This window comes from Nicotiana tomentosiformis, chromosome 8, assembly GCF_000390325.3.
Source record: "Nicotiana tomentosiformis chromosome 8, ASM39032v3, whole genome shotgun sequence".
Classification (NCBI taxonomy): domain Eukaryota; kingdom Viridiplantae; phylum Streptophyta; class Magnoliopsida; order Solanales; family Solanaceae; genus Nicotiana; species Nicotiana tomentosiformis.
Window position 1 is genome coordinate 15,075,394 of NC_090819.1, and position 15,176 is coordinate 15,090,569.

A 15,176-nucleotide genomic window follows, 5' to 3' on the forward strand; every position below is an offset into this window, starting at 1 on the left:
AACATCTCACATTAATGTGTATATTTTAAATTGATGAGCTATATTAAGTGGATTAAATGTACTTTATAATTTATCAATAACTTTTAACTAGATGAGTTTGTTGCAATATTTAGACGAACCCCTTTATTATTTCAATGTAAATTTAGAAAATAATTCATGAAATTGCATAATTTATTGAAAATTCTTCTAAAGTCACACATGCAAATAATAAAAATAACAAACTCAGTGTAATCTCATAGGTGAAATCTTGGAATGTTAATGTAAGTGAGACTGTGTTCGAAGCATTCATACCTTCAAATAACTTGACAAAGTTTTGAGTTAGTTTTCCTTTTTTAAATATTTGATTGAAATAAATCTTGTCACCAAAATAAAAATAGATTTGGTCAAATATCGTAGAATTATAAGCGTAATTGAAAATTTTCTTTTAAATTATGCCAAAGCTATTGTAACAACCTTCAAAAGGTAATTAATTTTACGGCAAGCTATTGTAAGAATATCCCTCGTTATACTATTGGGTTATCTATACCTATGCGGTCATACTTTGGGTTCAAATATACCCTTTATTTAAACAGAAGGACGCGTGTCATCGTCATGTTGACTAATTATAAATATCTCTTAATTAATTAAAAAAATCCATTACCCATACCCGAAAAATAATTTTTTAAAGCAATTTTTTTTTCTAAAAACTGGAAAAAACTGAATGTTTTTTTTACTAAAAACTGAAAAAAAACGAAAATAGTTTTTTTTTTCAATTTTTACAAAAAAACTGCTTTAAAATAACTGAAAAATATTTTCTAAAATAATGTTTTTGTAAAAACTAAAAATAAAAACTGAAAAGCAATTTTCTAAAGCAATTTTTTTGTAAAAACTGGAAAAAACTGAATGGTTTTTTACTAAAAACTGAAAAAAATCGAAAATATTTTTTTTCAGTTTTTAGAAAAATATTGCTTTTAAAAAAAAACTGAAAAATAATTTCTAAAGCAATTGTTTTTGTAGAAACTCTAAAAAGAAAACTGAAAAGTAATTTTTTAAAGCAATATTTTTGCAAAAACTGAAAAAACAAATATTATTTTTCTTCAGTTTTTAGTTTAAAAAAATTCAGTTTTTTCTAGTTTTTTATTGCTTTAGAAAATTTCTTTTCAGTTTTTTTTTTAGTTTTTACATAAATATTATTTTACAAAATATTTTTCTGTTTTTTTAAAGCATTTTTTTTTTTGTAAAAACTGAAGAAAAAAAATATTTTTGTTTTTTTTCCAGTTTTTAGTAATAAATATTTCAGTTTTTTCGAATTTTTACAAAGAAAATTGTTTTAGAAAATTGCTTTTTGGGTATGAGTAATGAATTTTTTTAATTAATTAGGAGATATTTATAATTGGTTAACATGACGATGATACGTGTCCTTCTGTTTAAATGAGAGGTATATTTAAACTTAAAGTATTACTAGATGAGTAAAGATAACATAAACAAAAAATATTCTTAGATCATTTTTAAAAGTATAGGAATATATTTGGACCTTCGCCGTTAATTCTATTAGGCTTACAAAACAAGAGAATATCGAAGACATTAAGGAAAAAAATAATAATTCAGACACTCAAGTAATAATAATCTAAGGTAAGGAAAACACGTGGAAGATGGTCAAATAAATGGATAAATGTGGGGAGTTGGAGAAACGGTGACAAATCCGGTTGAACCGGGTTTGTCGGCTAAGGCTCTCAGCTATTCCGCCGCGTCATATGGATCCGTTTTTTCAACACTTTTTCCTTAATGGTGGCTGGGTCCCGCATTTTATTCACGGCTCATTATCTAAGCCAATGAAAATCCAACACGTGTTTGAAGGAAAAATATACGCGTGTCTGCGGATTCTACTTACCGAAAGCCGGCAAGCCCGCCCATGGTTCTCTCGAAAACCAGCAGGATTTTCTTTTTTACGACAACACTTATTGCTTGCCACGGCTCTTCACTTCTCCTCTCACGCTCACAGCAGCGCGTGATCCACTCTCCCATATTCTATTTGATTCTTCTTCTTTTTTTTTTTTTTTTTTTACGTATTTATACGACAGTAACATGTGAAGTTACTGTTAGTCGCTCCATTTATTTTTATTTGTCCTTTAAATTAAAATTATGCTTGTTTATTTTAGCATATCAAGTGAAAGATAACTAATTTTTTTCGTTTTATCTTTTCCATTAATTATTTATTTTTTAAAAAATTATTTTTCAAAATTTTTTAAACAAGTAAAAATAAACGATAAACGGATGGAGTAATACATTCCAACACACTCTAATAGAGTAAATATTCATTAGCATGTAAGCTGAAAATTAAACATGAGAATTGTTGATGTCGACACTTTCGCCATAGCTTATTAGTACTGCCAAAATTATTGTGAGGCGGCTGGAAAAGGTACCACAAAATTATTGCGCCATTGGGATTACAAGGGTTTTAGGCCTCGGCTGAAATTAAAAAAAATATCTTTTTTAAATTTTTTTATTTAAAAAAATAAATCTCTTATATATATAAAAAAATAAAATTATAAAACTAAAAATAAGTTTGTAATGGGTCACAAAATTATTTAACAGCATGATTGACTTTCTAGAGATATGTAATCAACATTTTTGCTGCTACAGCAGATCATGAAATAATACAATGGAATATTCGAAGAACCACTATTTCATTTAATACTATTTTCCTCTTCTGAATATTTGAGAATGTTTGGATTAATATAAAGCCAAATACATAGATATCCCCCTAACTTGTCACTAATTTTTATTTTGATATTCAATTTTAGCTCTGTTCCATTTTGACTCTTCAACTCCATTTTTTTTATCTGTCGTTTTAACACAAAAAGTGTCACGTTAGTAGAATTTCCTCACTTGACAGGAGTATGATTCTTTATTTTAACGGTAACAAAAGGCCATAAAAATTACAGTTTACTCCATTTAAATGCTCAACCTCCTCTTCCATTATTTCTTTCATCATCTCCTCTCCAAAATAATCCTTATTTTCTTGTGCATTTCGATTTCATTTCCATAAAAGCTTCAAAGTCTGGGTTTTTTAGTTTCTTTATTTGTTCTTTTTTTGCGTTTCTTTATTTAGTTATATCTCTAAGCCAATTTCATATCTTTATCCGAAGTTTTGAATTTTTCAGCTGAACTCATGTCTTCAATTCCCAAAATATCATAAAAACAAAAAGAAAAAACTTTAATGCACGGCTAAATGGACACTTACCAGTACAAGAACCGCAACAATGAAAAATGGTCACTTTCGAAAATATCATTAACTGCTAACTATATAGCAAAATATGAAGAATTAATTTATGTAAATATGATTCTCGTCCTTAAATGATGAAGAATTCACTAATAATCGATGATTTTGTATATGATGAAATATGATATGGCACGTGGACGTCTAAAAAGAGGACACGTGGAACCCAAGACAGAAATGACCGAATACTGAATGGTCATTCCGCTTGTCACCGGAAAGAATAACGTTCATAAAGGTGTGTTAAATGCTCCGCGCTCGGTAGCATTTAATAGCGAATCTTCTGCAGCATTAAGAGCGAGAGTCCATTACAGAGAATTTGGCATTTATGTTCACCGTTACGTCTTCATCAATAACCCTCATAATTGATATTACAGGAGGACATGATCCTAGGACTTCCTTCCCTAGACATAACTATGAATAGTGAGCTCAGTTATCATTGCAAATAACACAAATTTTCTGACTAAACTTACACTCTATTCTATACAAAGCTTTATACAATTTTACTTTCTCGTTTTTTGATCTCATTATCGCTGTGCCCGGAAACATTATTCTCGGAATCGTCATCTCTACTGTTTTCATCTATATTTCAAGGCGAAGTATTATATATTTCTTCAATTATTGTATTATTTCAGGATCAAATTAATTCACTTGTCTAGAAATCACGTATAAATTCAACTGTACCGTTTTACGGATAAACAATTTCATCTCCTAAGACTAGAGATTTGGGGAATGAAATTAAGGCAGATGACTTTGGGAGTTAGAGAAAAAAATCGGGATTTTGTAACTTATCTGGGTAAATAATGAAATCGAATTTTGGGTAACTCGGTTAATAAGGATAAAAGAAGGTGTTTGAATCTAATTGGATGGTTGTTACACATTAGAAGCGATTATAAACACGCACTGCTTTACACCATATAAATTATTTTGTGTTTAAATGATACATAAAAAATGAGGTTGGAGGACCAAAGTGTAACAAGATTGAGATGAAGTATCAAAATAAAAACTGGTGTAAAATTAGAGAGGTTGTTTATATATTTGGCCATTAGTATATCTCCGAGGACCACCAGACGACAAGTTTTATTTCAGGTAGGCATTTGTTACCAATGACATCTTACCATTTGATTGTAAGGTTCAAAGTTATAAACGTTGAAAATGTAATTTTTTTTGTATATTATTTGCGAATTTTAGGATTCTTATTAATTTAATAGTCTCATCGTTCTACTTTTAGTGAGCATATTTGACTAAATACAATATAAAGTTTAACAAATTAAGAAAGACCTTTGACATTTATGCCAAATACATGTTAATGGCAAAATTAACTATATAAATGAGTGGGAGTGAAGTTCCAAATGTCTTTTATTTTAGAGAAATTTTCAGAAACCACTATTGTTTAGTGGCTATTAACTTCCTATAGCTATTATATACTCCATCCGTTTTAATTTATGTGAATCCATTTGACTGATCACGGAGTTTAAGAAAGAGATAAGACTTTTAAACTTGTGGTGTAAAATGAGGCACATATATTTTGTGTGGCTATAAATCATTGCATGAAGGTAAATTATTTTCAAATAAGGAAATGTGTCATTCTTTTTGGCACGGACTATAAAGAAAATATGTTCACATAAATTGAAACTGAGGGAGTACTTAATTACTTCCTATAACTACCTTTTCAGTTGTTATGATAATGTATTTGATGTATTCAAGCTATTATATTCATGAATACAGTAGCAAAACTCGGCTAAAAAATAGGCCAGCACAGTTGTATGGCGCTGTATTCACATGTATTCGCGCCATATATTCATTAATACAGTAACGGCAATCAACGTAAAAATAGGTCTCTCCAGCTATTTAAAAACGGACAGTGGATCGATTAACGTGATACACTCCTAATATAACTCAACAAACACCATTATAATACGCAACATTATCAATTCAATTAATGAGAAGATTTTGCAGACGACAAACACCAAAAAACAGAGACATCTTCAGAGTTTCACTCCTTTTTTTTCCTGGTATCGTTCAATATTTTTTTTTTCCAGTGATATTGTTCAAGGTTCTGCTAGGAAGTGATACAAGTATCTACAGAAATAGTTTGAAATTTGATTTTCTAGATGGCAAGTTTAACCGTCCTAATTCATCATTCTAGTAAGTGGAACATTGAAAATTGTTATGTCGATTATTCGATTGATGGGATACTGATAAAGGAGTATGCGTCGTACAATGATTTGGTTACTTCAATTTTGAAGCAACTTCGCATAGATTTGAGCTCAAAGTCAATTAAAATTGAATACAAAGTGAAAGAAAATTGCACGCCTATGGAAATACACAACTACATGAGTTATCAGGTGTATGTAGAGTTGAAAAAGGAGAACAGAGAATTTGGGATGTATTCATTGTGTATAAGTTCAATGGATAAAGAAATTGTAGCTAGAGGAACTTTAATTCAACGTGACCTAATGCAACTTGACGAAATCGATGGGGTGAGTAAAAAGGCCCAGACTGCGCTGAGGAAAGAATGACACTTTACAAATAAGAAGAGGGGCAATGAGAGCGGAGAAAGAAAGCTAACCTAAAGGTAATTATTTCTCTAAAGGGCGCTTATTATGTTCCAAATCTATGAAAGAAGAGTTGAATTCCCCGGAAGAAGATTCGCCGAACGTAGAATAAACTGTAAATCTTAGTTCTCGAAAGCGCGTGGTGCTGCTGGATGCTTCTGATCAATAGAACAAGAAGAGGACCAAAAAGAAATACCACCTAAAGTAACGACCACCAAGATAGGCATAGTAATTCGATATTTTGATCACCTATTTTTTGAAAACCATTTTTGGGGGCTTCCTGTAACGATCCGACCGGTCGTTTTGAGAGTTAGAGCCCCGAACCCCTATTAACTATTTTTCTCATATCTATTTCTACTATTGTGACTTGCCAGGATGATTGGTTTTGAGTTTCGGAGTGTTTTGGGATACTTAGTCCCTAAATGAGAGCTTAAGCCTTAGGATTTGGACCGTAGTTGGAACTGTGTGAAGATGACTCTGGAATGGAATTCTGTCGGTTTTGTTAGCTCCGTTATGTGATTTTGTATTTAGGGGCATGTCCGGATTGTGTTTTGGAGGTCCGTAGCTCATTTAGGCTTGAAATGGCGAAAGTCGAATTTTTGGAGTTTTGGGCCGGTAGTGAAATTTTTGATATCAGGGTCAGAATCCGATTCCGAAAGTTGAAATAGGTCTGTAATATTGAATATGACTTGCGTGTAAAATTTGGGGTCAATCGGACGTGGTTTGACAGGTTTCGACATCGGTTGTAGAATTTTGACATTTCAAGTTCTTTAAGTTTGAATTGGAAGGTAATTCGTAATTTTAGCATTTTTTGATATGATTTGAGAGTTCGACTAAGTTCGTATGGTATTTTAGGACTTGTTGGTATATTTGGTTGAGGTCCCGGGGGCCTCGGGTGAGTTTCGGATGCTTAATGGATCACTTTTGGACTTTGGAAGACAACAGATTTCTGGTGTTCTGTTGCAGGCATTTTCTTCATTGCATTCGCGAGGGAGTCCTCGCGTTTGCGTAAGGTATCTGGGAAGGGCATCTGAATTACTTTTTGCATCTGCGATGTCGTTCTCGCGTTCGCGAAGGTGTGGAACCTTGAAGCTACGCGTTCGCGACATGGTCCTCGTATTCGCGAAGAAGAACTGGAGGCAGACGAGATTTTGTGCTTCGCGTTCGCGATGGAGATCCCGCATTCGCGAAGGGTCAAACTGAGTGGTCTTCGCGTTCGCGACATGTGCATCGCATTCGCGATGGAGGATTTTTGGGCCGAAGTAAATTGTACTTCGCGAATGCGAGGGTGTGACCGCGTTCGCGAAGAAGGACGCGTCTGGGCAGTATTAAAGTTTCCAAAAACAGGGGTTATGCCATTTTTATCAAAAACTTGAGTTGGGAGCTCGGATTTTGGACGAGGGATTGAGGGATTTTCAGAGATATCGATTGGGTAATGATTCTTAACTCCTTTATGGTTATATTCCACTAATCTATGCTTGAATTCATCGTTTAATTTCAGATTTGGGGTAAAAATTGAGAAAAGTTCTTAGGCCGAGTTTTGGGGTTTTGATCGAGATTTTGGTATCAGATTTGAACAATTTTGGTACGAGTAAACTCGGGAGTGAATGGGTGTTCGTATTTTGCGACTTTTACTCGATTCCGAGACATGGGCCCCACAGGCGATTTTTGAGTTAATTTCGGAATTCTTGTTAAAATGTTGATTTCATTAATTAGATGAGTCTATTATGGTTGTATTTATGATATGTAATTGCTTTTGGCTAGATTTGGGCAATTCGGAGCCGAATATTCGTGGAAAAGGCATTGTGACCGATTGATTGAGCTTGATTCGAGGTAAGTGGCTTGCCTAACTTTGTGCGGGGAAAATCCCCTTAAGATTTGAAACTATTGTGATATGTGAGCGCCGTGTACGTGAGGTGACGAGTACGTACACGGGCTAGTTGTGGTAAAACCCGATTTTCTTACTGAGCATCAACATGTTTTCCTATTATTTTGAGTTATACCATTTTAATGAGTACAAATCTATTTTATTCTTAATTACGTTATTCCAATATGTGTAGCTATCATGTTTAGTCTATTACAACATGTCTACGTGTCTTGATTGTTTATGTGAATTATGTGCATCATGCTTAGTAAATTTCCTACTCCTTCCCTGACTAGTACCTAGCCTAAATGGTAAAAATTTCGTGATGTAGTTGTATTTCTTTCGCGCTGCATATTTACTTTGGGACTACAGAACTGTATTCCGGGAGATCCCCATGTCTTGCATATTTAAATTGGGACTACGGACGTATTCCGGGAGATCCCCCTGTTTTGCATATTTAAATTGGGACTACAGACGTATTCCAGGAGATCCCCCTGTCTTGCATATTTATTTTGGGATACTTTGGGACTACAGACTTATTCCGGGAGATCCCTCTGTACTGCATATTCATTCGGGACTATGGGACAGTATCCCGGGAGATTCCACATTGTGTATACCTTATTCTGAGCCGAGGGTTCCCTTGACTGTTAAATTTCTTTGAAAATTTTCTTTAACTGTTTACCATAAAACTTACTTATATCTTTTTACTGTTTAATTTATTATATTTACTCCGGTAGGGCCTTAACCTGACCTCGTCACTATTCGACCGAGGTTAGGCTTGACACTTACTGGGTACCAATGTGGTGTACTCATGCTACTCTCTGCACATATTTTTTTTTCGTGTGCAGATCTAGGCGCACCTTATCAGCCGCACTGTCAGTGAGCCGAGATAGCTTTGGAGACTTCAAAGTATATCTGACGCGTCCACAGACCTCAGAGTCCCCTTCTACTCTTTATCATGTCCATTATTTTATGTATCTTCCTTGTTAGATTCTAATGTATAGAGACACTAGACTTTTCCTTCTGTAGTTTGTGATTCACGATGTTCCGGGTTTTGGGGATTGTTGTGTATTTTTGAATAGTTGGTTAAATTTATATTTTTATTTCATTATTCCGCAAAGTGTTAGGCTTACCTAGTTGTAGAGACTAGGTGCCGTCATAACATCACACAGAGGGAAAATTGGGTCGTGACAAGTTGGTATCAGAGCTCTAGGTTTGTAGGTGTCGTGAGTCACAAACCAGTTTATTAGAGTCTCGTGGATCGGTACGGAGACGTCCGTACTTATCTTCAGGAGGCTATGGAACAGTTAGGAAAATTTCACTACTTTGATTCCCTGTCGTGCATTGTTGACTTCAAAGATTCTAAACTTCTGTATTCTATTCTCTCACAGATGGTGAGGACACTTACAAGCAGATCTGATGACCAGGCACCCGCGCCCCCTGCTAGAGCCGCCAGAGGTCGGGGTCGGGGTAGAGGACGACCATGCGGTGCAGCCCGAGCACCTGCGAGAGCTGTGTCAGAGGAGCCCCTAGTAGCTCCAGCTGGAGGGCCAGCACCGGAGATCCCTATTGCTACTCCAGCCCTCCAGGAGACTTTAGCTCAGTTCATGAGCATGTTCAGCACTCTGGCTCAGGCTGGACTATTTCCGATAGCTCCCCCTACATCTCAGGCCGGGGGAGGGGCACAGACTCCCGCAGTGGCTCTGGTTCAGCATGAGACCAGGGTAGCTGCTTCTGAGACGGAGCAGCTCAGACTTGAGAGGTACAAGAAGTACCACCCACCTACTTTCAATGGACTAGCTTTAGATGATGCTCTGGGTTTTCTTGAGGAGTGTCATCGTATTCTCCGCACTATGGGCATTGTGGAGATGAGTGGGGTTTCTTTCACCGCTTTCCAGCTGAGGGGAGCAGCATATCAGTGGTGGCATGCCTATGAGCTGAGTAGTCCGGATGAGGCAGCCTCACTCACTTGGACTCAGTTTTCAGAGATGTTCTTGCGTGAGTATGTTCCTTAGAGCCTCAGGGATGCTTGGCGCACAGAGTTTGTGCAGTTGCGTCAGGGTGCTATGACTGTGTTGGAGTATGCAGTCCATTTCAGTAAGTTAGCTCGCCATGCACTGGCTCTAGTTGCTACAGTCAGAGAGAGGGTTCGTTGCTTCATTGAGGGACTCCACCCCAGTACTCGGACCAGCATGGCCAGGGAGTTGGAGATGGACATCACTTATCAGCAGGCAGTGAGCTTTGCTAGGAGAGTGGAGGGCATGTTTGCCCGGGAGAGGAGAGAGAGGCCAAAAGGTCTTGAGAGACTGGTCATTATCCAGGAGCTCGTGCACCAGCAACACGCTATGGTAGGGGTTTTGTGAATCGCCCTATTCATTCAGCTCTTCCAACAGCCAGTGGTGTTCCAGCTCCTCCTAGACCTCAGGAGCCCTATTATGCACCACCAGTATCCAGTATGCCTCATACTAGAGGTGCTATTACCGTCCAGTCCAGCAGGCCAGGTTCGAGTCAGTCTCAGCCGCCGTGTCCTCTGAGAGGTTGTTTTGAGTGTGGTGACACTCGTCATATGGTTAGAAATTACCCCAGATCCAGGAGGGGTATACCTTTACAGACCTATCAGCCTCCACGTGCTCCACCGGGTCCTTCGGCCATTCTTCCATCCCCAGCTGCCACCCCACCTCCTCAGCCAGCTCGAGGTGGAGGTCGGGGAGGTCGAGGTCGCCCTAGAGGGGGAGGCCAGGCCAGGTACTATGCCCTTCCAGCTCGTTCAGAGGCCGTTGCTTCAGATTCAGTCATCATAAGTATCGTCCTTGTCTATCATAGGGATGCATCAGTATTATTTGACTCAGGCTCTACGTATTCATATGTGTCTTCTTATTTTGCTCCACATTTGGGGATATCTCGATTTTCTTTGAGTTTCCCTGTTTATGTATCTACTCCCTTGGGAGATTCTCTCGTTGTGGACCGCGTATCAGTTGTGTTTGATTGCTCTTAGTGGTTTTGAGACCAGAGCCGATTTGTTATTACTCAGTATGGTAGATTTTGATGTTATCTTAGGCATGGACTGGTTGTCGCCCCATTATTCTATTCTTGATTGTCACTCTAAGACCGTGACGCTGGCTATGCCAGGCTTGCCGAGATTAGAGTGGAGAGTTACCTTAGAGTATACTCCTCGTAGGGTCATTTCATTTCTTAGGGCTCCGCGAATGGTTGAGAAGGGGTGTGATGCATATTTGGCTTATGTGAGAGATGTCAGTATTGATACCCCTACAGTTAAGTCAGTTCCAGTAGTGAGCCCTGATGTATATCCAGCTGATCTCCCGGGTATGCCGCCCGATAGAGATATTGATTTCGCCATTGATTTGTTGCAGGGCACTCAGCCCATTTCTATTCCTCCCTACCGTATGGCTCCTCCTGAGTTGAAGGAGCAGTTGCAGGAGTTGCTTGATAAGGGTTTCATCAGGCCCAGTGTATCACCTTGGGGTACTCCGGTCTTATTTGTGAAGAATAAGGATGATTCTATGCGTATGTGTATTGATTATCGGCAGTTGAACAAGGTTACAATGAAGAACAAGTATCCTTTGCCTCGCATCGATGATTTATTTGATCAGTTACAGGGTGCCAGGGTGTTTTCCAAGATTGACTTGCGTTCTGGCTATCATCAGTTAAAGATTCGGGAGCCGGATATCTCGAAGACTGCTTTCAGGACCAGATATGGTCACTATGAGTTTCTTGTCATGTCATTTGGGCTGACCAATGCCCAAGCAACCTTTATGCATTTGATGCACAGTATGTTCCGGCCTTATCTTGATTCCTTCGTCATTGTGTTTATTGACGACATCCTGGTATATTCCCGGTCTCGGGATGATCATGAGCAGCACCTGAGGACCGTGCTTCAGACTTTGGGGGAGAAGAGGTTGTATGCAAAATTTTCTAAGTGTGAATTCTGGCTTGATTCAGTGGCATTCTTGGGCCACATAGTGTCTTGTGATGGGATCAAGGTAGATCCGAAGAAGGTGGAGGCAGTACAGAGTTGGCCTAGACCGCCATTAGCTACGGAGATCTACAGTTTCCTTGGTTTGGTAGGGTATTACCGTCTCTTTGTGGGGGGATTTTCATCCATTGCAGCACCTATGACCAGGCTGACCCAAAAGGGTGCTCCGTTCAGGTAGACCGAGGAGTGTGAGGAGAGCTTTCAGAAGCTCAAGACAGCTTTGACTACAGCCCCGGTATTAGTATTGCCTACAAGTTCGGGGTCCTACACTGTCTATTGTGATGCCTCGAGGATTGGCCTTGGAGCGGTGTTGATGCAGGACGGTAGGGTGATTGCCTACGCGTCCAGACAGCTGAAGGTGCACGAAAAGAACTATCTTGTCCACGACCTTGAGTTAGCAGCTATTGTTCATGCCTTGAAGATATGACGACATTATTTGTACGGTGTTCCTTGTGAGATTTACACCAATTATCGGAGTTTGCAGCATCTGTTTAAGTAGAAAGACCTTAACTTACGTCAGCGGAGGTGGTTGGAGCTGCTTAAGGATTATGATATCACTATTTTGTACCACCCTGGGAAGGCCAATGTGGTGGTCGATGCTTTGAGTCGCCGGGCAGAGAGTTTGGGGAGTTTGGCATATCTTCCGGCAGCTGAAAGGCCCTTAGCCTTGGATGTTCAGGCCTTAGCCAACCAGTTCGTGAGATTGGATATTTCAGAGCCTAGCCGGGTATTAGCTTATATGGTTGCTCGGCCTTCTCTTTATGACCGTATCAGGGAGCGCCAGTATGATGATCCTCATCTTCTAGTTCTTCAGGACAGGGTTTGGCGAGGTGATGCTAGAGATGTGACTATTGGTGATGACAGTGTGATGAAGATGCAGGGTCGGATCTGTGTGCCCAATGTAGACGGGCTTCAGGAGTTGATTCTCGAGGAGGCTCATAGCTCGCGGTACTCCATTCATCCCGGTTCCGTGAAGATGTACCAGGATTTGAGACAACACCATTGGTGGAGGAGGATGAAGAAGGATATAGTTGGGTTTGTGGCCAAGTGTCTCAACTGTCAGCAGGTCAAATATGAGCACCAAAGGCTGGGTGGATTACTTCAGAGGTTAGAGATCCCAGAGTGGAAGTGTGAGCGGATCACCATGGACTTCGTAGTTGGACTTCCACGGACTTTGAGAAAGTTTGATGCTATTTGGGTGATCGTGGATCGGCTGACCAAGTCAGCTCATTTTATTCGAGTGTTGACCACTTATTCTTCTGAGAGGTTGGCTGAGATTTATATCAGAGAGATTGTTCGCCTTCATGGTATTCCAGTATCCATCATTTCAGACAGAGGTACACAGTTCACATCACAGTTTTGGAGAGCCGTACAGTGGGAGTTGGGTACTAGGGTGGAGCTGAGCATAACCTTTCACCCTCAGACGGACGGGTAGTCCGAGCGCACGATTCAGATTCTTGAGGATATGCTCCATGCCTGTGTGATGGAGTTCGGAGGGTCATGGGACCAATACTTGCCACTTGCAGAGTTTGCTTACAACAACAGTTACCAGTCCAACATTCAGATGGCACCGTATGAGGCTTTGTATGGTAGGCGGTGCCGATCCCCAGTGGGATGGTTTGAGCCGGGCGAGGCCCGATTGTTGGGTATAGACTTGGTCCAGGATGCCCTGGATAAGGTGAAGGTGATTCAATAGAGACTTCGCATAACCCAGTCCAGGCAGAAGAGTTATGCAGACCGGAAGGTTCATGACTTGGCATTTATGGTTGGTGAGCAGGTCTTGCTTCGGGTATCGCCTATGAAGGGCGTCATGAGGTTCGAGAAGAAGGGCAAGCTGAGCTCGAGGTTCATTGGTCCTTTTGAGATATTGCGGCGAGTTGGGGAGGTTGCTTATGAGCTTGCCTTGCCTCCCAGCCTAGCAGGAGTTCACCTGGTATTCCACGTGTCTATGCTCCGAAAGTATCACAGTGATCCGACTTATGTATTGGATTTCAGCTCAGTCCAGTTGGACAAGGATCTATCTTATGCTGAGGAGCCAATAGTCATTTTGGACAAGCAGGTCAGAAAGCTCAGGTCAAAGAATATTGCTTCAGTAAAGGTCTAGTGGAGAGGTCAGCCCTTCGATGAGGCGACTTGGGAGACCAAGCAGGATATGCGCAGCCAGTACCCTCATCTTTTCACAGTTTCAGGTATGTCTTTATACTCGTTCGAGGACGAACGATTATTTTAAAAGGGGGAGGATGTAACGATCCGGCCGGTCGTTTTGAGAGTTAGAGCCCCGAACCCCTATTAACTGCTTTCCCCATATCTATTTCTGCTATTGTGACTTGCCAGGATGATTGATTTTGAGTTTCGGAGTGATTTGGGACACTTAGTCCCTAAATGAGAGCTTAAGCCTTAGAATTTGGACCGTAGTCAAAACTGTGTGAAGATGACTCCGGAATAAAATTTTGTTGGTTCCGTTATCTCCGTTAGGTGATTTTGGGTTTAGGGGCGTGTCCGAATTGTGTTTTGGAGGTCTGTAGCTCATTTAGGCTTGAAATAGCGAAAGTCGAATTTTTGGAGTTTTGGGTAGGTAGTGGAAATTTTGATATCGAGGTCGGAATCTGATTCTGGAAGTTGGAATAGGTCCGTAATATAGAATATGACTTGCGTGCAAAATTTGGGGTCAATCGGACGTGGTTTGATAGGTTTCGGTATCGGTTGTAGAATTTTGAAGTTTCAAGTTCTTTAAGTTTGAATTGGAAGGTGATTTGTGATTTTAGCATTTTTTTTGATGTGATTTGAGAGCTCGACTAAGTTCGTATGGTGTTTTAGGACTTGTTGGTATGTTTGGTTGAGGTTCCGGTGGCCTCGGGTGAGTTTCGGATGCTTAACGGATCACTTTTGGACTTTGGAAGACAGCAGATTTTTGGTGTTCTGTTGCAGGCATTTTCTTCATCGCGTTCGCGAGGGCGTTCTCGCGTTCGCGTAAGGTATCTGGGAAGGGCAGCTGAATTACTCTTCACGTCCGCGATGTCTCTCTCGCGAAGGTATGGAACCTCGAAGCTACGTGTTCGCTACATGGTCTTCGCATTCGCGAAGAAAAGCTGGAGGCAGGCGAGATTTTGTGCTTCGCGTTCGCGATGGAGATCCCGAGTTCGCGAAGGGTCAAGCTGAGTGGTCTTCGCATTCGCGACATGTGCATCGTGTTCGCGATGGAGGATTTTTGGGCCAAAGTAAATTGTACTTCCCGAACGCGAGGGTGTGGCCGCGTTCGCGAAGAAGGACGCGTCTGGGCAGTATTAAAGTTTCCAAAAACGGGGGTTATGCCATTTTTTTCAAAAACTTGAGTTGGGAGCTCGGATTTTGGACAAGGGATTGAGGGATTTTCAGAGATATCGATTGGGTAATGATTCTAAACTCCTTTATGGTTATATTCCACTAATCTATGCTTGAATTCATCGTTTAATTTCAGATTTGGGGTAAACATTGAGAAAAGTTCTTAGGCTGAATTTTTAGGTT